Here is a 25,999-nt window from a genome sequence, read left to right on the forward strand (position 1 = left end):
GAACCGAACCATGAGAGTCTGTTTATTAAGAACTGGCAACCCAAACTGAGTCTAAATCAAGCTGTCAAAAAGGCCAAATACGAAAACAGTATTGCCTCATTGAAAACCACACGTTTAAAAAAACACCAGTTATGTTTGGACCAGAGACTCCATGTAGCTCTACAATTATATGTGACAGTCCAACCTCACCTTGTTCAACGTCCATCTGTTAAAAAGAAGGCAGAATTTGATCATATACAAGTATTTTTCATAATGCTCTTTACCAGGGTCTAATAAATGCCTTAACTGACAAGCTTATCAGCCTTGCAATAACTCTTCAAAACTTTGTATACAAAAACAGTTAGCTTTACTGGGTTTTATAATTATATTATAAGATGGCAGTTTATTGAACGATGAAAGGCGAGGTGTATGTTAAATACCCCGTTTTTTGATATGACACTACTTTAGCGAAACATGTCCTTCCAACGAAGAACCACTCCTCCATTCTCACGCTTCTATTGCCGCTTGTTTTGTATTACTTTTTTACGTATGATTTTGTTCATTGGGTTAACCAAGCTTATATCGACTAACATACTAATTATGGATTGGATCATGTAGAAACAAAGTGAAGAAATAATACTTTAGGAAAAAAAGTTTATAAAATTCGGAGAACATTTAAAACATTCATAGTAATTGCTATCGAGAGCGATACCTAGATTTCAAGTACCTTCCAATTTTTCGAAGGCACTTTTGTTGTAAAAGATATATTAGCTTCAAAATAACTTTATTATTGGCGATTACTACTGTGTAGCTTTCGTACCGAATGAATAATCATTTACGATATAGCTAACACGTTTCTTTGACATTTTTGAAGAGATAACTAACTCGATCAACTGCATTTTAGGGTCATACAAAATCTTTTTGTGAATCTTTTTGTATGTTCTGACTATGAAAGCCTCGTTTGGATATCCCGCTCATTTATCGTCTTCGGCCCCTACATGGCTCGTATGGAATTTAGCAAAACACACACGGATCTCAGATAGACCTGTTCAAGCTACTTTTTAGATTCAGCAAACGCACACATTTTTGGAAACGTTTTTCCAAAATACAGAAACTAGCATCACCTAAAATAAATTCTCGCGAACCAAATATCTGAAAGCTGAGAAATTTATGCACAGGTCGTTTGAAGGTTAGATTTAACTGTTTAAAGCAATCTTGATTCAAAAACTTTATTTGCCAAAAATAGTGGAATTTGACCATGGCTAGAGGAATCTTTAGTAATAATTTCTTTTATTTTATGTGCACCGATTCTTCAATATATACAAATACATATTGTACATATATTTATGTTCTCATACAAATATACACAGTCATCTTCACAAGTATGCCACCTGGTGGTTTTTGTCAAAATTAAGGGCAACATACTCGCAAAATTAAGTATGTACATGAGTGCATGCCTGCTCTCGAAATTTGCCATACCCTCAACGCAGTGGTTTCAAAGTGCTGTGCTTCACCAACTTAGCATTTTTGTTGATAACGACGCTTTAATGTGCGTGAGAATAAAAGTTGCTCACTTTTTCATATTCTTTCGCATGTTGTGCTCATACCCTTTTTGTTTCTGGGTTTTTTTGTGATATGCTGTGCGCGCACATGGTCCAAAGTCAATGCAGTTAATAGTAGCACAATTTCATTTGCTTTTACCACCCACATGTTAGATGTAGCATAACGTTTCAACATAACTTGTCCAACAGCTGAAAATTTCCCAACATAAAGTTTAGGAGTGTAAAACTGAGCGCTAAAACATTTGGAGAGAAAAATGAGTGCTGCTTGCTCTCTGAGTAAAACTTTTCGGCAATCATTGTCACCTTGCTTCTCTGATCGCCTTCTGTCGCGTTCATTACATTCTTCTTAAAGAACAATTTAACACCGTAAAGTGGACAATTGCTGAAATAAATTGCATATAAATAATTTTTACTTGCAGTAAGGCTTCCTACCATAAATTATATTAATATATTACCATAAATTATACATATATAAACTGAAATCTTAAAATATTAACAAAGCACAGTGGAGGGATTTAAACAAGTTGAAATTCAAAATATAAGTGTATTCAATGAACAATTACGACTTAATAGATACAATTTATATTCAAAAATATTTTTGAAGGGCTACAGTTGCCTTTTGTTATTTTTTTATTCAATCAAATAGTTAAATTAATTAAATATTGTTGTCCTTATTAAGTGTAGGAGGTAGGGCTCAGAATTAAAAAATAGGATTGCAAAGATAAAGCACATAAATTGATAAAATTAATTTTCTGTAAATTTTTGTAGAAAATATTTAGAAAACATTATGTAGAAAATATGTCCTTGTTGAAAGTAAATCTTATTAGTTACATTATAAAGGACTCAAGACGCCTGGATCGATTTTAATCATTTCTTATTTGCTGAATTCATCTCCATCTGGAATAGCTGGATAACTATTAAAATATCGGTCAGATTCACTTTCTCTTAAGGTGGCTAAAAAAGTAAAAGTTTGCGGGGAGATTCTCCACCAACCAGAGGTATACTGTCGGTAACTATCTATCAACTCTAGTTTCAGGCTTCCTGACCATTGCGGCCTGTTCCAAGCGTAAGTGACTGCCAATTAGGTAGCAGTAGATCTACTACTTCAGAGTGGTGACTATCCAATCCGATTAGCCTTGAGCTCGCTGATTGTACGCTCCAGGTTAGTGAAGGGATGTCTAGACTTCATATCTCTCGCATTGATATTCTTCATCATTATAGTGATTTGAAGAAGTTCTAACTGAACACTGTCCAAATGGGATATGTCCGGTAAGACTGGTACATTTTGCCGGATGCCAGTTGCAGAAGTTTCTTAGTAGAATATCAGATAGAATCATCTTAACACTTTCTTCAAGGCAAAAATACCTAGGATCTCATACTTTTAGACATCCAGGTCAAATAGTGAACTTAGAGATCAAGCACCTATGCTTTTTCGGATGGTTCATCTAACCAAACTTAACTTAATAGAAGTATGTAGTCGATTTAGATCACGACTTGGAAATCCCAGGAAACAGTGACCATCACTTTTCCGGCCGATAGGAAACACTTCGCCTTCTTATTTACAATAATTTCTTATTTTATTTTAAATTAGGAGTTTAAAGAATTTTTATATGGTTTTGAAATATGTATTTCTTAAGTTATAGAAAAGTTGCGTACAATATTACCAGCAACAACGCTTATCTGCCACACTCGACCCACTGTGCCCGATTAGCCATTGACAGCTGGCGGCGTTTAGTCTCTGGTGCTGCTGCTGCTCTGGGAATTTCTTGTGCTTACCATGCACACATGCATACATACAAGCAAATAGGCCTGTTGTTGCGCGCTTGGCCACACAAGCCGACGCTTGCTCGGTCGGTAGGTGGGTGGGCACGGCTCTTCGCTCTCGCGCTTTGCTTACGCTCACCACTTACAACTCATTGCCGCTGCTGCTGCTGCTGCTTAGGCTGCTGTTGCTGCTGTTTGGCGGCGTTTGTGCTTTTTGGCAATTGGCATTAGATAAGAGCTTTCAGTCCCGGATTGGCTGTTGCTGGGTAATGTTTCGAATTCTATACGAGCCGTGGCATCGCGTACGTTCGGTCGAGCATTAGCACACACATCCTGCTGTTGCGGTTATAGCACCACTCAAAACTGCTTCCTTAACCAACTCTAACCTAATAAATACTTCAAAGAAAGTACTTAAAAAAACTGCTCGTAGCTTAAAGAAAATGTGCAAAAGTAGTGTTTAATTTATAAGTGTTGATTTGTGGCCGTAATGGCACTTTAATGTAATTGTATGATATTCAAATTGTGCAATTGTTTCGCGACGCGTTGCGTCTCCCACTTCTCCTCCCCCCACAAACTGCATAAGTGTGTAAATTTTTGGCAATGTGCATGTGTATGTGTGATATTTTTTTGTTTTTTCAAACTTTTTGGTGACATTGGCTAGCAGAAAATATTGCATTTATAATAAATATATAATGAGGCAAAAACATACACATACCGTACATAAAAGCACATGTGTGTGTGCAAAAGTTGAGGAAAATTGTATAAGCGTTATGTGCATTAGTGTGTAAGCTGCAGGAGTTTTCTAATATTGCTCGGGGTTATGAAAAGTTTCAATATTTTACACGTGTGTAAAAGTATATGTATATAAGCAGTTATATACGTGCATAATTATATAATAAAAAGTGTCGAAAATTTTCAAAAAACGATATGAAATTGAAAACTTGTCGACTCAAACCTGGTGCTGTGGAATAAACGCGTACGAGACGGTTCAAAAGCTGGTGTTTGATTTGTAAATAACGCTAATATACATACGTAGATATATACTAGTATATATGTACAAAATACATTTAAAAAAGTTTTGTAAAATAAATTTTAGTTCAAACAAAATGTAAGTTAGCCTAACACCTATATTTAAAAAGCAACAACGAGAAGAATAAGAAAAAGAAAAAAGAAAAGAAAGAAGAAAAAAAGAAAAAAAAAGTAAAATAAAAGAAAAAAAAGAAAAGCAGTAGAAAACTAAAGCAGCAAAAGAAAAAATAGCTAAAAGCGGCACAAAGCACATTTAATTAAAAACAAAAGTCTAAAAAAGAAATGCTTACATGTGCACAGAATATTGCGGATATAATAGAATATTGAGACCCGAAAATCTGTGGTGCTTTGCGTGCGCTACAAAGTCGGTCAAAAACTTGCAAAGAGCCAACCATAACCTCACACTTTAACACAAATATTACGCTTACACACAGCATCAATTGGAACACCAGCCGTGGTAGGCATACACAAAAATAACAACAACAAAAACAGTGCATGAAGACAAGAACTACGTAGAATAACGTTAGCGACAGCGGAAATTGGCGGCCAGGCATTTGGCATTTGACGTGGACACCAAAAAGGAAATCATTTTAGCCAACATTTTCCATACGAAATTTACATACACACATACATACCTATATGGTATATACGTGCGCACACAACATGCACACACCCACACTCAAATACGCGGTCGTTATAACTCTTACTTGCATGCGGTTTAAATGTTGGGCCTTGTAGCGCAGCAGACAGGCGGCTGCCGCGTGGTACGCGCTCACGAGTTACAAACATATCCACACAAATGCACACACATATATGGCAGCATAGCGCCAACAGCCAATACTATTTTCACATAAATAATCCTTTCCAATTATTTTCAAAGCCCCCATCTTTGGCTGTGTTTGTGCTTGTGTGCGTGTGTTTTTCTTCGTCTTCTTGAGAGATCGTAAAATTGTCGAATATTTTTTGGCAACTGCATTTGCGACGGCACAGATGCGCACAGCCGCACCGAGACCAAGCAATCAACCGACCTACCGTCTGACCCTTCAACCGTCCATCCGACTGCAGTGGGACATAATAATTTGAGTAAATCAAAGTTGTCGAGACGTCGTTGTATAAAGCAGACCAAAGTGGTTACATAGTTTTGCCTATAAGTTAACGTGACTAGTCGAGGGTGTAGCCAAGAAAGTAACAAGTCAATGATGTGGCCAAATTGCCGTTATAAGCAAATAAATTAAAATGCAATTTAATTAGTGTGAACAACTTTGAATTATGGGAGTTTTATAGCATTGTGTGGAATACATTTTTAAAGGAAATAAAAACAGGGAAAAACGTTAACTTCGGTTGCAGCGAATCTACAAGGATTTTACACTTGCTTATAAAAATCTTTCCATACAAGAACTTGATTTTAATCGTTCAGTTAGTTTGGCAGTTATATGCTATAGTGGTCCAAAATGGAAAATTTCTTCAGATATTGTAGCGTTGCCTTGGACAATAATCTCTGTCGAATTTCGTGAAGATATCTCGTAAACTAAAAAAGTTTTCCTCACAAGAACTTGATTTTGATCGTTCAATTTGTATGGCAGCTATATGCTATAGTGGTTCGATCTAAACAATTTCGTGGAGATAACACGTCAACTAAAAAGGTTTCCATACAAGAGATTTATTGTGATCGTTCAGTTTGTATAGCAACCATACGCTTTATTGGGCCGATATCGGGGATTCCGACAAACGAGTATCTTATTAAGAAGAAGAGGATGTGTGCAAAATTTCAGGCCGGTATCTCAAAAACTATGGCAAACCTAATGTACCCTATTCAGGGTATAGTTACTGATCGAAAGCTAAGTTTTGTTGTAGCTGAGTATTAGAAAATCTATCGAATTAACAAGAACATAGAAAGACTGAAAGGTTCATGTCACGTTCTATGTGAAAGTGATTTGGCTTTGCATAAATTTCCTTATTTTTGGGCAATCGGTTCGTGAAGTATACTATTTTGACTGATGCTAGTTTTGGAATTTCGATTTTTCCGGATTTGGCCTCCAGTGACATTTTCTTGTCACTTAGAGCTTCAAAGAATGCACGCTGGAAAGTAATCGGAGAGTTTGAAGCGAAGCGGTGTATTATTCTGGATAATAGTTAGCAACTATCTCCCAAATTTCTCACAACAATTTTATTTATAAAAGCGAGTTTTGGAAAATAAAAATGCGATTTTATTTAAAACAATACTAGCCTTTCAGCCAAGCTGGTACAACATAAGTCAGTATATTTGTCATATTAGTGCACGAATCTGTATAAATCACTCATTTTTGTTAAGCGACTTAATTTTATATTCTCTTTAAAATACATGGACAAAAGTTAGCCAGGAGGACGAAAATCATTATATAATATTAGGCATATGAAATGTAGAGAACGTCTGAGCGGATTTAATCGATTTTTCGCTTTAAGTCAAGCTCTGCTCATCCAATTAAATGAATGTTCTTCTATTGACTGATATAGAATTAACCCACATTCCGGAGCCCCTCATATTTGATATATGGGAACTTGGGAAATATATGAGTGGATTTTCCACTTTTGAGAAAAAGTTGATAAATATCAAGAAGGCTAGTTGTATTCAGTTAGATTTTGATACCATTATTGATACTTGGATAACTCCAACTCTAATATGCAATGTTGTATAAGTTTCATTCATAAATCAGAGAAGAAAAATCATATAGGCAAGTTTTTATGTGCAGCATCTTCCTACCGGAAATATGCTTGAAACTTTGACATTGTTTTTTGAGGAGCGAGCGTTATAGTAAATAACTTTTTCTGTTGTATTAATAAGTTTTCATCTCGACCGTTACATCAACCACTGACCATATCTCTGAAAAGTATTTTCATTCAAAAAACTATTTTTCACAAAACAAATGTAGATAAATGAATATAGTAATTTTAGTTGCAGTAGATAAGTCGAAAAAATGTAAACTGGCTTAAAAAATGAAGAAGAGCCCTTTTGATGTGAGACACACATTTCATTTAGTAATTTATAATAGGAGACTTCTAGCGTAGGTAAGGTCCGCAAATCACTGGAATTACATAAATACAATTCAATTGATTGCTTAAAATAATTGGAGGCAAATGTTAGAGACTTCTTTACACTGTAAAATGATAAATAAAAATCACATACGTGATTTTAAAGCTACCATGTTATTCAAAACCAGACATCACATCTGGAATTACCAAACAATATCGTTATGTAGCTATATTAAGTGAAATTTTGCAATTTTATGAAAATTATTGGTTAGTCTAGTTAAGCCATAGCTATCGATACTTGCGATTGTTTTGCAGCTGTAAAGACCCATTAACATATAACTTGCCTCGCTTTACGTGACAGTTTATACTGACACAACGAAGTGCACAAAACAAGGGGTATGCCACAAAGCGTAAAAAGGTGACAATTGCCTTCGAGTCGTAAACTTTTTATGTGAACATACCCGTATAAAGCGTACATCGAACTTTTCTATTCAAACAAATGTCTGACGCAAAGCGAAACAAAAGCACTATTTGAATTGGAAATAAGGTTTAATAGGCTTTGGTCAACGTCAACGTAATAGTCCATCGGCTTGCGAAAAACAGCAGCTTCTTACCGAACTAATAATCCGATTATCCAACTTGGCAAGCAAAAGATAGATTTGGTTTTTTTATCTTACAAGTATATACTTTTTTTTCAGTCAAAAACGATAATGTACTATTTATTGAATTTATCGACTGCTGATCACATTTATAATATTTATGTGCTCATAAATGATTCAAATACGTTTTCATTCAATTTTTTTTTATCAGTTTTATTGAATTAAAGTTAAAAAAAAATTTTTTTTAATCTAATGTTGCCGTGCCAAATATCATCTCAATATTGAGCAAAAATTTGACTTTTTTTTTGCAAAGTCTTAGGTGTGCCCCTAACTTGTGCTAACTTGTTGAAACTTCATATTTTAATATTTCACAACTGTTTTCTAATTGATTAAAACTTTTTCATACATGTGGCAACCCTGCTCAAAAGACTTCTTCTACTATCCAGTAAAAAAAAAAATTTGACGTAAGAAAATTCCATGTGAACCACCCGGTACAATTCATGCACAAATAGCTGCTTACGTTTAGCGCAAAAGTGTACGAGGAAAACAATTAGTCAGTACGTCATTTGTGCCAACAGCTCTTGGTAGCAAGCAGCGTATGTTTCATAGACGACATTGAAGCCCACAGTATAAATAAAACTACCGTTATAACGGACTCTATGCATCACCCCATAGCAATACATACGTAAATTGTTGCGAAACAGGAAACTACCGTAAGAGGAAGGAAACCGCGCCACAACTACTGCACAAGCAGCATAAAAGGTCAGGCTTTCGGGCATTGAGTTGTTCGATTGACTGCAACGGGACTTTTAATTGTGTTACGAGTTGATTTAAATTTATTGGGTAATTGTAGCTAAAAGCGTTTAATTTGCGGCGAAGTTCAGTATGTAAAATGGAGTTAGTGCACAGCTATTTGTAGACAACGAAGCTTGTTGTTGGTGTGTTATTGCTGTGTGTGTGCTTGTGGAGGGCCTTTGAATAGAGTAGTTAGTTGAGGCTTCAGGCAAGCGCCGCAAATGAATTGACCAAACAATACAAAACAACAGAATGTGTTGGAGCGATTATGGTTTTGTGCAATTATTGTTTTTGTTGTTATTGTTTTTGGTTTTGTTGTTGTTTCTCGTTGTTTCTGGCATAGTTGTGTGCTCCGTCACAGTCAACGGTGCAAAAATGTAATGAAACTCAAGCCGAAAATACACCAAGTGCGCTGACGTTACTCTACGGACGCTCATACACACACCAGCATACACGTAAATCACGTTTTAACTTCCGGTTGAAATGGCGTTTCCTTTTGTGTTCGAGACGGAAGCAGCCGATATTTTATAGCGTTTAAACACTTACTTACTCACGAGCACATTATTACGTACACAATTGAATGAGCGTGAACTTGTAAAAGCACACACACACAAATATACTCGTATTAGGGTGACCGTTATTTCCCAAGCATATTTTAATACCCTGAATATTGTAAATTAAGTGTGGCACGCAGTTTGTAACACAGAGAAAGATGTGTAAGAGACCCTATCCTATAAGTATATATACATATATAAAATCAGCGTGGCCAGATCAGTCGATTTAGCCATGTCCATCTGTCTGTCTGTCCGTTTGTCTGTATATACGCGAAGTTTTTAAGATATCATTCTGAAATTTTGCACATGTCCTTTTATGTCCAAAAAGCTGCTCATTTGTTGGTACCGAAGATTTTGGAACACTATAGCATATAGCTGTCATACAAACTGAATGATCGGAAACAAGTTCTTGTAGGGAAATCCTTTTCATTGGACGAGATATCTTCACAAAATTTGGCATGGAAACTTCCTTTATTTGTGAAAGATATTCTAGCTCCCTGAACTGAAGTGAAGCTTTAAATGTGCAGTTAACGTTATGCATTTTTTCTACTGAGCATTCATACAAGGGCCTTATAAATTCTGTGTTGCTCAAACGCCATGACGCTGAGTATAACTTTTAAAGCAATGTTTTTATGAAAAAATTGTTTAAATCTTTTTTGTAAAGCGGAAAACTTTGTATTAGAATATCACATTTTAAAAGTTACATAAGATTTACTTCTTTAATGTAAAATATCAAAAAACTCCTTGTTATGTATGAAAAAAAATATGAGTAAGGCAGGGTTCAAATTTAAAAAAAAGAAGCTTTTTTACCTTGAATAATTTTTTTTTGTGCAAAAACAGAAACTTTAAGGAGCATTTGCAAAAAACAAAAAAAAAAACACTTGGTAATTAACGGATACCCTAATATATACATGCGATATGTTATATATATCACGCATACTCGTACATATATACTTGTATATATATTATATAAAGTTTGCTCGAACAAAATGCCTACTGCGCTGCCTTTGTCTAGTGCGTGTGCATGTAGGTGTATGTTTGTAGGCGTGTTTGTGTCCTTACATGTATATGCATGTGTATTTGTTTATGTGTGTTTTGCCATGCGTCAATGCGCTTTCTTTTACTTTGCAGTCTTCGTCGCCACCGCGCTTCATTTTTGCGCTTTCTGCTTTCCGAACCGCAATACTACAAAACAACAACAACAACTTAAATAAAATAAAAATTGAAATAAAGAAATAATACGAAGAAAAGTGCTAAAGCAAAAACAAAAGTGCAGGAAACAAAAGAAAAACTCAACAAAAGAAACGCCGACGAAAGGAAGAAGCAAAGAAAGAAAAGCCAAGCAAAGCAAACAAATAAACAATATACTGGCGTTGTATCCTTGTGTGTGGAAGCAGTTGCGGCGCACGCCGACGCCCGCTCCCCACTTGACAGCCTTGCGGTCGGCGCCACGCTTACGTCGTCATTTAAATAACGTGTGCATATGTGTTGTTGTTGTACACGTACATTGAATGCGTACGGCCAGTACGCTATCAGCTCGTAACGGTTCGTTTGTTGGTTGGTGCGCGCACACTCACACATATATAAACGTGCGTGAGCGTCGGTGCGATTACCTGCGCGTTGTGTTTACGTTGCGGTACGCGTGTGTATGCCATTGAATTAGTAACGGTGATTCAACTGTGAAGCGTGACAACGAATATGATTAAAATTACACGTAAGCGGTTAAAGGCAACGCAAACGTTCGCAACGAGTTGAATTGTGTCGAGTTGAGCGTGAATCAAATTGCACGGCATTGCACGCGGCACACGGCCAGTGGCGTTAGTGTGTGTAATTGTATCCATATACATACTTATTTGTGCATGTGAGCAGCACTGGTGCAGAAAGAAACTGTTATAAGGCAACACATTAAAGCGTTGACGTTGAGGACACCCTAATTCTTCTATGATTGCGCTTAGCAAAAAACAAAGTAAGTTTACAACTGCAAGTCGCATTATGAGCATAGAAACTAACTATATTATATTTTGTTTGAATACATACACATATAATAATTTTCTATATCCTGAATAGCATATTAAATCTTCACGAAAATTGACAAAGATTATTGGTCAAGACAATACTACATTCTTCGAAGAAATTAATCAGATCGGACCACTAAAGCATATAGCCGCCATACAAACTGGCCGATCAAAGCTTTCTGACATATACTAGATTTTATCTAGAATATCTACAGTCGTAAAAAGACAGTTTAGCCATTCTGGGAGTATCTATTTGGAACCAAATATCAAGACATTCTTCTAAAATTGACTGAAAAGCATGTGAATTACGAATCATATATAATTTGTCTAAGGAAAAAATTACTGTATCCTTTGATTTATCAGTTGCAATTATACTTGTCCACTTCAAATAAACTGTTTATAATTTTTTATATTATAATTTTAATCGGTACGAACTAAGATTTAGGTATATCCGGTCAAAGCCTATAATTTTTGCGGCATTGTTCAAACTATTCTGGGAGTATTTTCTGCCACTACATATTCTGGAATATCCTAGATAAATAGAAAAATTATTTATGAACTAGAGGGTTTAGACCAGTCTAGGATGTTTTGATAAGCGTAAATTTTGTAGTGCCCTAAAGTACATTTTAAGATCCTAAAAACGTTATACGATTGAGAGAATATTGAAAAAATATTTCTGTATAGAAACTTTAACTGAGCTTTACGGTAATATTATCTAGCAAACTACTTACGATTTTTTGGTATTATTGAATCCTCTGAACCTGTATTCGATTAATAAAAAATCAGTTACCATTCAAATCAGTTGATGGAAGAACAATTTTTAGAATAGAGAAGGCGCTATCACTCGGGAAGTTACTTTAGTTTTAAAATGATTTTTCATTTATGTGTCATCATGCATGGCCTTTGAAACAAGAATATCTTGTAAAATCTGGCATTATTAGTTAGTTATTAATAAACTGAACTATCAATTTGTTGCGTGTTTGTGAATAATATATTAGAAAAGTCCCGCAGCATACGACATTCTATGTTTTGACACCGATTTCGACAGCATATAATGAAATTACTTTTAGATTTGCACTTAGTACTTTACTTAGCATTTAACGAATTACCCACTTTAGGCTAATTTTAGCTAATTTGTTACTGCGACGCTGTTGACATATTCTAGAATTGATCACTTCACAAATTGATCACGAAAAATATTCTAGTGGTACGTACGATCTTGGAGGCCATGCCACAGACCCACGACGAGAGATAATGCACTCAACAAAAGTTTAAAAAATTAATTGATTTTTAATTTAATTTAAATTGATTTGTTTGTTGGCTCTATGGTACATAACGCCGTCTTGTTGGAACCATAGGTCGTCCACATCAACATCTTCCAATTCAGGTACGAAAAAGTTATTAATCATGGCTCTATAGCGTTCCCATTATCTGTTACATTATGGCCGCCATCATTTTTGAAGAATATGGACCAATTATTCCCTCTGCCCATAAATCACACTAAACAGTGATTTTTTGAGGATGGAACAGCGTCTCAACAATGGCTTGTGGATTATTACCGCTTCAAATGCGGCAATTTTGTTTATTACGAGGGCTGCTATATATATTTCTGGCCTAATAATGAAAATACGAATATTTATCAACGAAAATGGCTTTTTTTTCGGTCGATTGCTGTTTTGTTTCGGGCTCATACGCATAGATCCATGATTCGTCAACTGTGACGATCTTATAAACATCTTTTGAAGCACCGCCATCGTATTTTTTCAGCATTGCTTTACACCAATCCACACGAGCCTTTTTTGAGCGATTATCAAATTGTGCGGGATCCAACGTGATTCGGCCAGGTGTTCATGCAATATCGAATATTTGCTAGTGGGAGAAATGCATAGGCATGCCCCTATCTGAAGGTACGTTACATGACGGTCTTGCATTATCAGTTCACGTACGGCATCGATGTTTTCTGGCACAACGGCTGTTTTTGGACGACCTTCACGGAATTCGTCTTTGAGCGAGCATCGGCCACGATTGAATTCGTTGTTCCAGTTTTTCTCAGTGCTATAGGATGGTGCTTCATAGCCATACAAAGATTTTAGTTCATCGATGCACCCTTGTCGTGATAATCCACGTTGAAAGTTGTGAAAAATGATCGCACGAAAATGTTCACGAGTTAATTCCATTTTTTGGCCGAGATGAATTTTTTAATTCCCTGTAAATAAAACAATTCACGATTAAATGACAAAACGTTCTGAGTGATGTTATGCTAAAAAATGTCAAACTTTCCAATGGAAATGTCAGATTGCACCTGGCAACACTTAGTGTTGCCTAGGCCAGCCAGCTATATAACAGCCCTCGTAACGTACCCATTAAACCAAAAGTAAGTTTTATTGCTGAACAAATTTTCTTGTGAAAATCGCCAACACATCTCCAATTGTTGCGCGCGATGACGGATAGACTCATTCGGTATTCAGCACTGTATGGCTTCTTCGATTTTATTAGGAAATTACAAACTAAATTGGAAATAAATCAAGCTGACAAAAAGACCAACTCCGAAAAAAGTATTGTTTCATTGAAAACCACACGTCTACAAAAAAAACCGTTATCTACATCAATCGCACGCAGCTCATATTGTTTACACGTACATTAATTTTAAATTTCACGAATTCAAATCAATTAGTATTGTGAGACTGTTATTAGAGTTATATTTGAGTGGACCAACTTGTTTAATTTTAAAATTCTGAGTATTTTTAATTTTACTCTAACCAATATTTTATAGTTTTTCATTGCAAATTTCTTGCTGAGTGAGCTAAGTTGCTTAAAACCGCCGGCATATATTTCTATTTTTTATAAAATTTTAGATTTTCGGGCAGCAATGAAATGAGTTGCACAAAAATGAAAATTTATCTTTGGACTGTTGATGGATTGTAATTGAGTAATTTTTAGCTTGAGAATTGTTCAGCTGCATAACTTTTGTTCCAAAAAGTTCCAATTCCTAATTAAATTTTTAATTGTCATAAAAAAACGCTTAAAAAAATTTTTCAGTATAGTTAAAATAAAGTTCGTTATATTAAAAAATAAATATCTAAGTACTACAACAAAATTTTAAAGAGCTTTCTCCATGATTCATAAATTTTTTTCTTAACCGTTATGCTGGACTCTCGGGAAGTTGGATATTGCCCACTTACGTAATGTTGTTTCAACATCTGTCTTTGATTGTAAGGTTTATAATTTTTATTTAAAAAAGGTTAAAATAAATAAAATTACGTGATTGTAGTAAGCAAAGCTTATTCCCCAAGCAACAGTTTTGTTTGATTTACTTATGTTACTCCAACGACATGGTGAAAGTAAATAAGCTTTGAGTTTTGCCAAAGCAATACTCGTAGGTGTAATTAATTAGGCTGCAGTGTGTGCTAAAACAATTTTTTAAAGTTTCAAATAATTTTTACGCCCAACAATTTTAGATATGTATTTATTATTATATTATTAACTTATTTTACTCATACGACATGGTGACCAGAATGAAAATATGTACTATACTGTAAATATAAATATGTAATCAATTATACTATTTATTTCTGTTGATATGTAATTCGCATTAATATTGGCATAACACAAATAAAGAATATATAATTTTCAATTAGTCAAATGCTTGCAAGAATTTTAAATGAGAAATCCCTTCAGTAGAGAAATATTCCTCATACGCCCTGCTCACCTTATCTTCGTTTGTATTGGAAATCCGCTCTGTGTGATATATTTCTGGGGAGTGAAAGTAAAACTATATTCCAAATAATAAATATTTCTTATATTCTTTATGATTAAATTAAATAAAATTATCTAGATTTCAATTAACTTGGCTAATTTACCAGATTATTATTTTTCATTATTCGCTAAGGTTACTCATAACTCATGGTAACATTTAGAAAATAAATGTTTGGCTTCGCTAAAGTAATAAGTATAAATATATTAGTAGGAATTGATCATTACAATATTTTTGTTATGCCGTTCCTATTAGCTTGTTCAGCAACAATTTCAGAAATTAGTATTACTTACTGAAGTTACTCATACGCCATGGCGGTTTGTATGGTTGAAAGCAATCGTGGAAATCGTTCAAATATTTTAATAATTAATAAAAAAAATAATAAAATATAGATATTCGTAAGAAAAACTAATGTATATTTTCAATTAACATTTAATATAATTTTGAAGAAATTTTAAATAGAAATCATATCTACGGTTTGTATTGCAGCTATATACAATACAATAGTGACTCGATCTGAACAATTTCTTCGGAAATTGTAGTTTTGCTTCTGACAATAACCTATGTCAAATTTGGTCAATATACCTCGCTAACTGAAAAATTTTCCATACAAGCACTTATTTTCGATCGCTCAGTTTGTACGACAGCTGTATGGTATAGTGATCCGATCTGAACGCTTTCTCTAAAGATTGATCCATTGCCTTAGATAATAAACCATGCCAAATTTCTTGAGGTTATTTCGTCAGATGAAAAAGATATCTATACAAAGAATTGATTCTGATCGTTCAGTTTGTATGCCAGCTATATGTTATATGCTATACTAATCTGATACCGGCGGTTCCAACAATTGAATCAGCTTATTTCGATTACAGATAAATTTCCGGGAGAAAAAAAGTGTTATTTTGATTTATTTTTAAACTCGGAAAAATTTTTTTTTTAAGTCTACGTCTTACTTTGGCATCTATAAGACATTATAGTAGCTATGCTGGGCATAAAAGTATGCTCCCTGCAGGGTACGTAAATCGCCTTTCTCCTACACATGTGCATGCATCATCTATATGCCACACATATATATATACACACACACGAAAGCAAGTGAACAATTCTCCTCTGTTGCCCTCAAATCATTTTCATATTTATTTGCTTGCTTGCAGAAATGCAAAATGATACGAAAAGTGTTAAGTAATAGCTATCAGCGTTGAACATTATACAATCTGCCACATATGTACGAGTATATCTATTGTATTGCATGCCACATATTCAATATACAGAGCGATGGTGCTCGTTTACTACTTATTTATATAAATGCGCCTTATTTCATTTCCTCGCTGGCACTGCGCCTCTCCTGTACTTTATGAATCTGTATTTGGTCTCGGTTTATTTGCATGAATGGTTCGCCAAAGGATTCAAGGTTGGCTAAGTACTGCATTCACTCAAGGAAATCTAATCCATTATACGATAAAATATATACTTGTGTATATTTTCGATTTTTACATACATATACACCATATACATATTTACATGTAACCGTTCGTTGTTTGAATAAAATCGCAGTGGTTTATAGCGGTATTATTTCTATTATGCTCTATAAAAATATAATATCTATCCACATTTTTTTATTTTTGCGAGAAAGTATTTTTAGATTTCGAATATTTTAAATACTTGTGAGTAACTCAAGACAAAATTTATATTCAAGTAGATTCGTTTATTATTTCTTATTTTCAATTCATGAGGATAAATATGAGCATTTTGTGAATATCAGAACTGAATTTGAGAACAAAAGCTATTCTTTTTTTTAATATAAACGCATCTTAAGAAATCAAGAAAAAGAAAGCCGTTGCCTTACTCGGCTAAAAACAGCTACCCTAACTAACAGTGGTGTCGAGTTACTTCATGTTAAGACTAGCATGAGTGCCAAGGGTAAAATAGAAACAGGAGCGGGCTTCTTCTGTAGTAGTCAATACAAAGAAGGTAGCTTCAAACTAAATGAATTTTTATTTTTTATATTAACTGCAACAGTTGCCAATAAAAAGTTATTGCATCAGTACTACAAAATCTGAATCCCCACTATCTGAACGATAAGTGATAGCATTGGTTCTCTTTATTATTATGTCATGGAATGTTATTAATACCTCGCCTCCTCCGAATTGTTTCAAATTACTATGATTCATAGATTGTTAAAATTTGCACTAAAGTTCGAAAAGCCAAGGACTGTTAGTCTTTTAAGAAATATAATGATCTTATGGCTAAACAAGAAGTGGTTATGATGTGATCAGAATGCCTTTGACACTATGACTGACTGCCTTCCTCGTCTTATTGTGCACCTTTGCACTCTCTTCACAAATCATTAAATGTGGAAAAATCTTCAGCGAACGGCACAAAATTTGATTCCTTTTATATCGTGGCTCACGGCTATCTTAAGCTTAATACGGCCAGTTTTATTTTCATTGGTACAAAAAATAATTAACGAAGAATCACACCTTTTTAATATGTTTACGATTACGATGTTACTTCTTTAAGTAACAGTATAGTAAAGGTACTTCCAATTGTCGCTGCCAACGTTACGTGCAACGTTTTGGATACACAAATCAACAGATCGAAGTGATAAAGGTATCCTTGTTGCAAAAAAATGTTCCGTTACCGTACGGGTAATTGGCAAACAATATTACGGCGAATAATGATGGCGTGTACATGACCAAGAACCAACCATATGTTCATATGTATGTATTAATTCCGAAACAAAACCCAGCAATAATAAATTCTAAAATAATTTCGAACTGTAGAAAAGCGCAGTAACTAAACAGAACTTGAGACTTTATCAGGCGAATACAAGAGTAGTCGTTTTAGGAAATATACGTTATATACGTTAACACATTGGATGCTTTTTAAGGCGATTCAATAACTGACTATTAGGAGATTCGTTCTCTTCGTTTTTAAATAATTCTTATTAGTAATATATCATTCAAGGTGCTGTCAAATATGTTGTATGAAAGAGTAATTATTGCTTATTGTATTTTGTTATACATTTTTCACCAATTTTTTTTTTTCAAAATACCAAAATCCTGAATACAATGTCGCAGCAGTTGTCTGACAGCTTCGAAACTTATACACATGTGTTTTGACGTTTGGGCCTAACAGCAAAGCATATAGTTTGCCGCATTGCAAAAATATTATCAGATTCGAATTCTTTGCATTAGAAACCTTAATAAAATATTTTTCAATATGTCCAATTCCTCTGAAAATATGAGCAACCATTTGATCAAAGAATTGTCGTAATATAAAAATGTAAGTATCACCAATTAATTAAGCATACAGACGGCAAGTTAAAAAAAAATTAAGAAAATCAACTGTTATCAATTACTTTAAATAAACGAATAAGATTGGAAAAGTGGCCATAAGAGTTGAGGTTATATAATATTTTTTATTTTCAAGTCAGTACTGTCCTATTAATGTAAAATCGGGTACATATGAAGAAAAATTGAGGGAACGGTGTAGGGGTTCAGGATGCAATCCCAGTTCTAACTTCAAACAATTTTCTTAATACTGGTCTCCCTCCGGTGAGCAATGGCAAAATTTCGGGTGTACTTTCACCATGAAAAAGATTCTTATAAACTTAAAGCATGTTGTTCTATCCATTGGTTGGATAACACCAAGATACATATTTCAAATGGTTCGTGAAGCTTGATCAAACATATAAAATGTATTAATGACTTAATGAGTTACCACGAGTACATATATACATATATGTATATGTTAAAGAACACAGTCTAAAAGTTTATATTAAATGATTACACCGTTGACGTCCTGTAGCTTGAACTCGAAGCAAATATTATCCATCACTGTCACATTTCCCGCTGGGTGCAAACACAACTTATCACTTTTACACTTACGTCTGCATAGACGATTGGGTTATGTTTCTATGACCCGCAAACCGAGTTGGTATAAAGAAAAAGAAGACTCGATGGACTTTTGTTGATTTGCTAGCTAAAGGTACATATATAGAGGCAGCGGGACTATGTGGCGGAATGTAATGCACTTTGTAACCATTACCGTTACGATTGCGTCATGACTGCACTCAATGCAATAAATGGATGACTTCGTTTGGACGACTGCGGCTGGGGATATAAGTACATTTGAAGCATTGCCGACACATATCAATGCACACATACAAACACTCATGTATACAGTCATATCTACATACATGCATATACATATGTGGACGATAGGTGAATCCAAGGCTCGCAATAAATAACCGCTACTTGTGGCGCGAGTGGGTTTGTGATATATACATACATATTAGAGTGTATGTTATTTCCCAAGTTATTTTTTTTTCGCAAACGTCCCCTAAAGGTTTAGTTTTTACCCTAAAATAATGATCTCACGCAAACAAGCTTTATTTTTAATTTAAACCGTATATTATATTTCTTTTCCAATGTATATAACATGGAGCTTTTTGTTATTTTACATTCAAGATGTAAGCCAACAACTTTGAAAAAATGATATTCTGATTTTCCGCTCTACATAAAATGTCTTAATACTTTTTTTTATAACGGCCAAGAAGTTTGTAACACCTAGAAGTGAACGTCGGAGGCCCTATAAAATATATATGTAAATGATCAGCATGACGAGCTGAGCTGATTTAGCCATGTTCATTGGTCTGTCCGTCTGTATATACGCGAACTAGTCCTTCAGTTTTTGAGATATCGATTTAAAATTTTGCACACGCCCTTTTCTTCCCAAGAAGCCGCTCATTTGTCGGGTGCAAGGAAGCAAGTGCTTATGTGGAAAACTTTTGTATTGGACGAGATATATTCACGTAATTTGACTTATTATATAAGCTAGCTGTGGATACTCCGAAGAAATTTTTCAGATGGCATCACTATAACATATAGCTGTCATACAATCTGAACGATAAAAATCAAGGGTTTGTATGGAAAATTGTTTCATTGGGCAATCTCCGATGATCGCTACACTATAGCATACTCGTATGCTGTCACAGAAACTGATCGATTAAAATCAAGTTCGTGTAAGGAATCTTTTGCATTTGTGGATGGCATTATAGCATCGGTGTAACCGAAGTTAATCTTTTTTCTTGTTTTAGAGTAAAACCCGAAACTTAGAGGAGCGTTTGAAAAAAAAAAACAAATCATCTTGGGAAATATCGGACACCCTAATAGTGTATATATGGTAGTAAATGTGGCCTGTGTTTCTTTGCGTTGTGTGCGCTGCGAACAGGTGTGCAATGCAGCGGACTCCGGCTCATACATTCGGTTCAAATTTAGCCTTGAGCTTATCATCATCATTGAGTTTTGTTGTAAATGAAATGTTTTCATCGTTGAAGAAAGTGCAAATTAGTGCAAAGCATATTATTTCAAAGCAGCTACCATGCCATGAGTATATTGTGTTCAGCTACATACATACAAACCTAAATGTATACATACATACCTATATACCTGCATACATAAATACATATATTATACAGCAATAAAATATGCAAATAAGTTAGATACTAAGGTGTGTAGCTAAATTGTATACAAACGCTTGTATGTATGGATGTATGTATTATATGGGTGTGTGTGTTGGTGCGAAATAAAACTGGTAAACGAAGACGAAACCAGCAATTACGACCGAAAGTATGCCTGAATGCACTTATGATGGTTCATTCATATGACGCTCTTTTGTGTTAGTATAATGAAGGTGTTACTATTTTTATACGAATTCCTTCAAATGTTACAAGTTGCACACACATGCACATACATATTTATATACAGGCATACACATGACTTATTTAAATGAATGTATTAATTTCTATGAAGTAATAGTATTGAAAGTACTTTCGAGGATTGAGAATGCAATATGCATTGCATGTGTAAAGAAGTAAGGAGGGGTTTAAGTGCGGGCGGAATAATCGGCTTTGTTCTGAAATTGCAGTATACCTGTTTTAGATCCCATATAGGAAATAGGAAGGTCCCTGTTATCTAATGTATCGATCATTATATTATATATTTCAATGAATTTAAGAGTATCTTTTATTGATAAACATGTACCCTGTGCTAAAAATTGATAAACTCGGTAAGTATTAGCATTTCCACCATATTTAATGATTTTCAAACTTTCGCTTGACTTTATATCGTAAAATCGATCCATGTCTTACCATATCCCTCTCATAGTACATGCTTTGTGTTGCCATAAATTATGTTACGAGGTATTCAATACAAGGACAAAATCGCAGAAAAAAGTGAAATTTATGAGTTTTTCAAAAGACTTAATTTTTGAGACTATTTGTTTACCGCACTATTTATCGTTTTCCCAAACGTCTATTGTTGATGGCAGAAAGAGAAAGGGTCGTTCTCACTTATTTCATTCGGTTCGAACCGGAATTGGTCACCATCCAGCCGCTAAGATGGTTAAGTGGGCAGTCTCGTGTAAATGCGTTACACCTCCCTCTGCTGTTAAAAAAAGGGTTAAAACTGAGAATAAAGTGTACCAGTAGAATGTTTTAGAAGGCGTTGTTAAGCAGATAAGCAATATTCTCTTCGATGGAGAGCATAGGATCTTCCAGCAAGATTCTGCTGCACACAAGACAAAAACCACTCAGCAGTCGTTTAAAAGCAATATTACTGGTTTTATAGACGCAGCTGATTGGTCGTTTGGAAGTTCAGATCTGAATCCATTGCACTACAGGTTGTGATTAGAGTTAGAGAACGTGACCAGTGGGGTATTCCAAAAAAATTTGGAGTGTCTCTAGAAATCTTTATTTCGAGCAGTGTCCTAAAGGTCAATAGAAACTGTGCGTGTTGCGTAAATGTGAGAATTATCTTAATAAAATTAGGTGAGAATATGTTTTTGGACACGTTTAAGTTTAACACCAAAAAACCGTTATATATCTATCGTCTTTATACCGCCTATATATAGTGTCTATTAACAAGACTAATGGCATATTCTTGTCTTGTCGGTCATTCGACTATGCCATTTCTCGAAATAACCGAGTCGCCAAACTGTCGCAATGCCTCCATGTTTAGATGTGAAACATGAGCCGCCGCAACATCTTGTTGAAAATAAAGATCGTCTGCGTGAATTTTATCAAATTCCGGAAAAAAAGTCGGTCAACATTGTGTTATAATGCTCGCTCTTGATGATAATGTCATTTTCTGCCTCATTTTGAAAGAAATAAGGCCCGATGAGGCCGCCATACCATAATTCGCTCCAAACGGTCAATTTTTGGGTATGCACTTGCGTTTCCTGAACGACATGAGGATTTGACTCGCCCCAATAGTGAGAATTTTGTTTGTTGAGGAAGCCATTAAGACAGAAATGGGCCTCATCTGAGAAGATGATTTTTCGATTAAAATCGCCGGTAACTTCCATATTTTCCAGCATCAAATCGGCAAAGCTACGGCGCTTCAAATGGTCTGTCGGTTTCAGTTCTTCTGCTAATACAATATTATACGGATGGAGAGTCAAATCCAACCGCGTAAATTCGCCATGTTGTCATGGCGGGCACGAGCTGTTCATCCCTATTGGAAGACGTTGTACATGGCAGATGGGAGAGATGGGAGTATAAGACATTTTAATGAAAATCCATCTGTTGTGAAAATTAAACAAAAAATTATTTATTCAACCTTTCGATAGGTTATACCTCTAAAAATAACATACCAAAAGTTTAAATCGAGATCTAAAATAGTTTTTGAGTTACAGCCGTCTAAAGTGTGGCTACTCAGATCAATCAGCTTCAACAGTTTATCTTTAAGCGCTTCACACAACGCTATAGATAGATTAATTTTGAGGTATGCACCGCGACCTATGGTCTATTGTGCCCTCCCCTAAGTCATATCGGCCCATCTAGCCCCAGCATGTTGATAAACTCAAATATTCTGCTGGGTGCTAGTGAAGCGATACAATCTCTGTTTGGAAACATGGATCCCAGGGCCTTGATTATGCGTCTGCAGACTGTTGTGCAGTTCATAAGCAGATACTGGGGTTTCCGGCTCGATGTCGCAGAACCGGCAGTTTGCAGAAGAGGCTAAGCCCATGTTGAAGAGATGCTTCTTGAGCCTGCAATGGCCGGTGTAGAATGCGACAAGCAGCCGGAAATTGTTCCTGGAGATTAATTACGGCTTTAAACCGTTTGAGGTCGTAACCCCCCATTAGCAACCTGGCATGGTGCATGTCTTGAAGTTGTTGCCAATGTCTCTCCCTGCCTGCTCTTTTTTGCCTACGGAGCAGCTCTTTAATGGTATGTGGACCAACCGCTATGAATGGTTCCGGTCCTACCATTTTTGTAGAGGCTGCAGAGCTGGCCAACTCGTCAGCCGGTTTGTTCCCGGCTATACCCCTGTGGCCGGGCACCCAAATAAGGTAGACTCGGTTGTGTTCTGATAGGCTGTTCAGCCGTTTCATACATTTCTGCACTAGAAGTGATCTGACCTCATAGGCAGAGATCTCTTTTAGTGCCGCCTGAATATCGCTGAGTATAGCAATACTTCTATTGCGATAGTTGCGTTGGAGGTTTATCTCTACACACCGACTTATAGCATAGACCTCGGCTTGGAAAATGCTCGGAAAACTCGCCCTCCGCCGTTTTCGACCCGTCGGTGTACCACTTGATAGTGCTTTCCCTTAGCAGCAGGTCCAGTGATGAATCATTCCATTCCGCCTTGCTGCCAAGGGTAACTTCATAGTGAAGCTTACTATTTTGGTAATGCTGTCCCTTAGAAGAAGGGTCAGTGGCATTTCCTCACTTAGCGCCATCATCTGCTGGGATGAGATTACCTTCCCTTTGCCAACTCCCTTTGCTGTCATTCGAAGTAGAGTCTGTTTGGCTGACTGTTTGATTGCCATATGTAGCGGTGTCTGTTCTAGCATGACTTCAGTGCTGCAGTCGGACACGTATGCATTGCACCCGACGCGCAGATTCAGGCAAGTCTTTGCAGCTTCGACAGTTTAAGTCCTACCGGAGTCTGCGATGCCTTAGAAACCCAACATACCGCTCCATACGTGATAATCAGTCTTACGATCATGGTATACATCCATCTGATAGTCCTTGGGGAGCACCCCCCGGATTTCCCTCAGGGTCCAGCGTGAGGCCCAAGTACTTAACCGTGCTGGCCATCTCCACCACTCTACCGTCAAGGGATAGACTTCTGAGGCCTGGCAGTAACCTCCGTCTAGTGAAAGGAATGATTGTAGTTTTAGAGGGGTTGATGTTCAAGCCAACCCCACTACACCATTTTTCAAAGGAGGCCAAAGCCCACTTAATGGAGTCTGCAGTGAAGAGCTGCTATACATATTTTTCAAATTGGTTTCGGTGATTCGGAGGAAAACAATTACCATCAAATATTTTCTACGTGTTCTGCAGATAAAATACCTATTTAATATTTGTGCAAAGTTTTATTCTGATAACTTCATTGATGTTGGATTTTCATACTGTAAAGTAAAATAATCAGTAGGAATTTAAATATTTGTTATATGAGAAGTTGGCGTGGTTGTCATTGAGTTTGCCCATTTTCGCAGGGTATAAAAGAAATATTTGAATAACTTTATGCACCAAAATTTGTAGAAATAGAAGAAGTAGTTAGTGAGAATTAGAGTAGAATTTCACCTAAATGAGGGCGGTACTGCTTCCATTGTCAAATTTTTATACATGCTCCCATAAATTGTTTCTGTACCCTCTTGGTTGTGAAATTTATACTTGTGGCGTATTTATTCAGTAAGTTATCGCACCTTCAGTAGTTCTCAACATAATCGTTATATGCGGGTAGTGGTTATTATAGTGCTAAAAAGACTTTTTCTCAGCAAGTTTGGTTGAGTTAGATTAGCTAGCAGTTTGGAAGATATGTACATAAAAGCCTTTACAAGGCGAGGACAAACCCTCGCTTTTAAAAAATGTTGGTAGCCGTAGAGGACTCTCGATACTGTGATCCCCTGTACAAAGTTACAGTTTTGTATCTTAATTTATTGCTTAGTTATGGCGTTTTATATGTTTTCGCTTAACGGTACTTTGTGAAGAAGAGATCTTAATTTGTACTCAAGTTATCGTTTCCACATACGAACAGACGCACGGACGGGCGGACAGACAGTCACTTGGAATTCAACTCGTCTCGTCATCCCAATTGTTTATACACTCCATATCTATCTCGATTAGTTTTAGGTGATAAAAAGAACCGTTAGGTGAACAGAACTATAATACTCTCTGTTGCAACATGTTGCTAAAGTATAATAATTATGAGTGTATTGATAGTACGGCTGGGTTCGAACTTAGGCTTCATCATCGTAATCATTTGGTTCAGATCGATATAATTAATAGAAATTGGATCGATTAATTAATATGTGAAGGGACGCTAAATGTTTTGAAATAAATTTTCGTAAACTAAATAATTATTTAGTGTATTTATCTACTCTTTTTAGTAGTGACCAATTTTAAAATATTGGAAAACTAATCTTGGCATATTTATTGAAATTCTTTTTATTATTCAATAGTAATTGCGAAGGTTAGAAAAGTAAGGTCTTGAAATGAGTCTGTTGTATTAAAGTATATTTCTCATAAATTATATACCTCAATTAAAATATTCCAAACAATTATATACGACTCGTAAGCTAGCTTGGTTTCTTTTGTTACTGAATATACTTGTACATAATAATTTCATACCTTCCATCACGACAGATTTCAATATATCGTTTGACTACTTTTGGAAGGAAATGGATATTTTCTAATGTCTTAAAGACTGTTTTCCCTACCGACAGTTAAGCTTTAATCACTTTTTAAATTCTTTTTTGTTTGCTTTAGGATTATCTTTTGAATAACTAAGAAGTCAGCTTTTGATCTACTTTATTGGTTTATATCGATGAGTATTTAAGTAAAACAGAAAACAATTCGCTCAGAAATTGAATTCTATTTCAATAGCATCCTCATACCTTATATAGCCTTTTTTTGTTTCAA

At 35.5% G+C, this 25,999-nt stretch overlaps 1 protein-coding gene across 3 annotated transcripts in view; it reads left to right on the forward strand.

The window, feature by feature from the left end:
* The first annotated feature begins 3,557 nt into the window (after window positions 1-3,557).
* The window catches only part of LOC106616979 (dipeptidyl peptidase 4), a 53,652-nt gene continuing 31,210 nt past the window's right edge, over window positions 3,558-25,999 (forward strand). For 2 of the 3 annotated variants that reach the window (XR_011395447.1, XM_070106817.1), the window contains exons 1-2: window positions 3,558-4,791; window positions 10,423-11,257. The gene's annotated coding sequence lies outside the window, so the exon portion shown is untranslated. The remainder of the gene's footprint in view (window positions 4,792-10,422; window positions 11,258-25,999) is intronic. The other variant, XM_014233926.3, reaches the window with a different exon arrangement.

This window comes from Bactrocera oleae, chromosome 3, assembly GCF_042242935.1.
Source record: "Bactrocera oleae isolate idBacOlea1 chromosome 3, idBacOlea1, whole genome shotgun sequence".
In the NCBI taxonomy this organism is placed as follows: domain Eukaryota; kingdom Metazoa; phylum Arthropoda; class Insecta; order Diptera; family Tephritidae; genus Bactrocera; species Bactrocera oleae.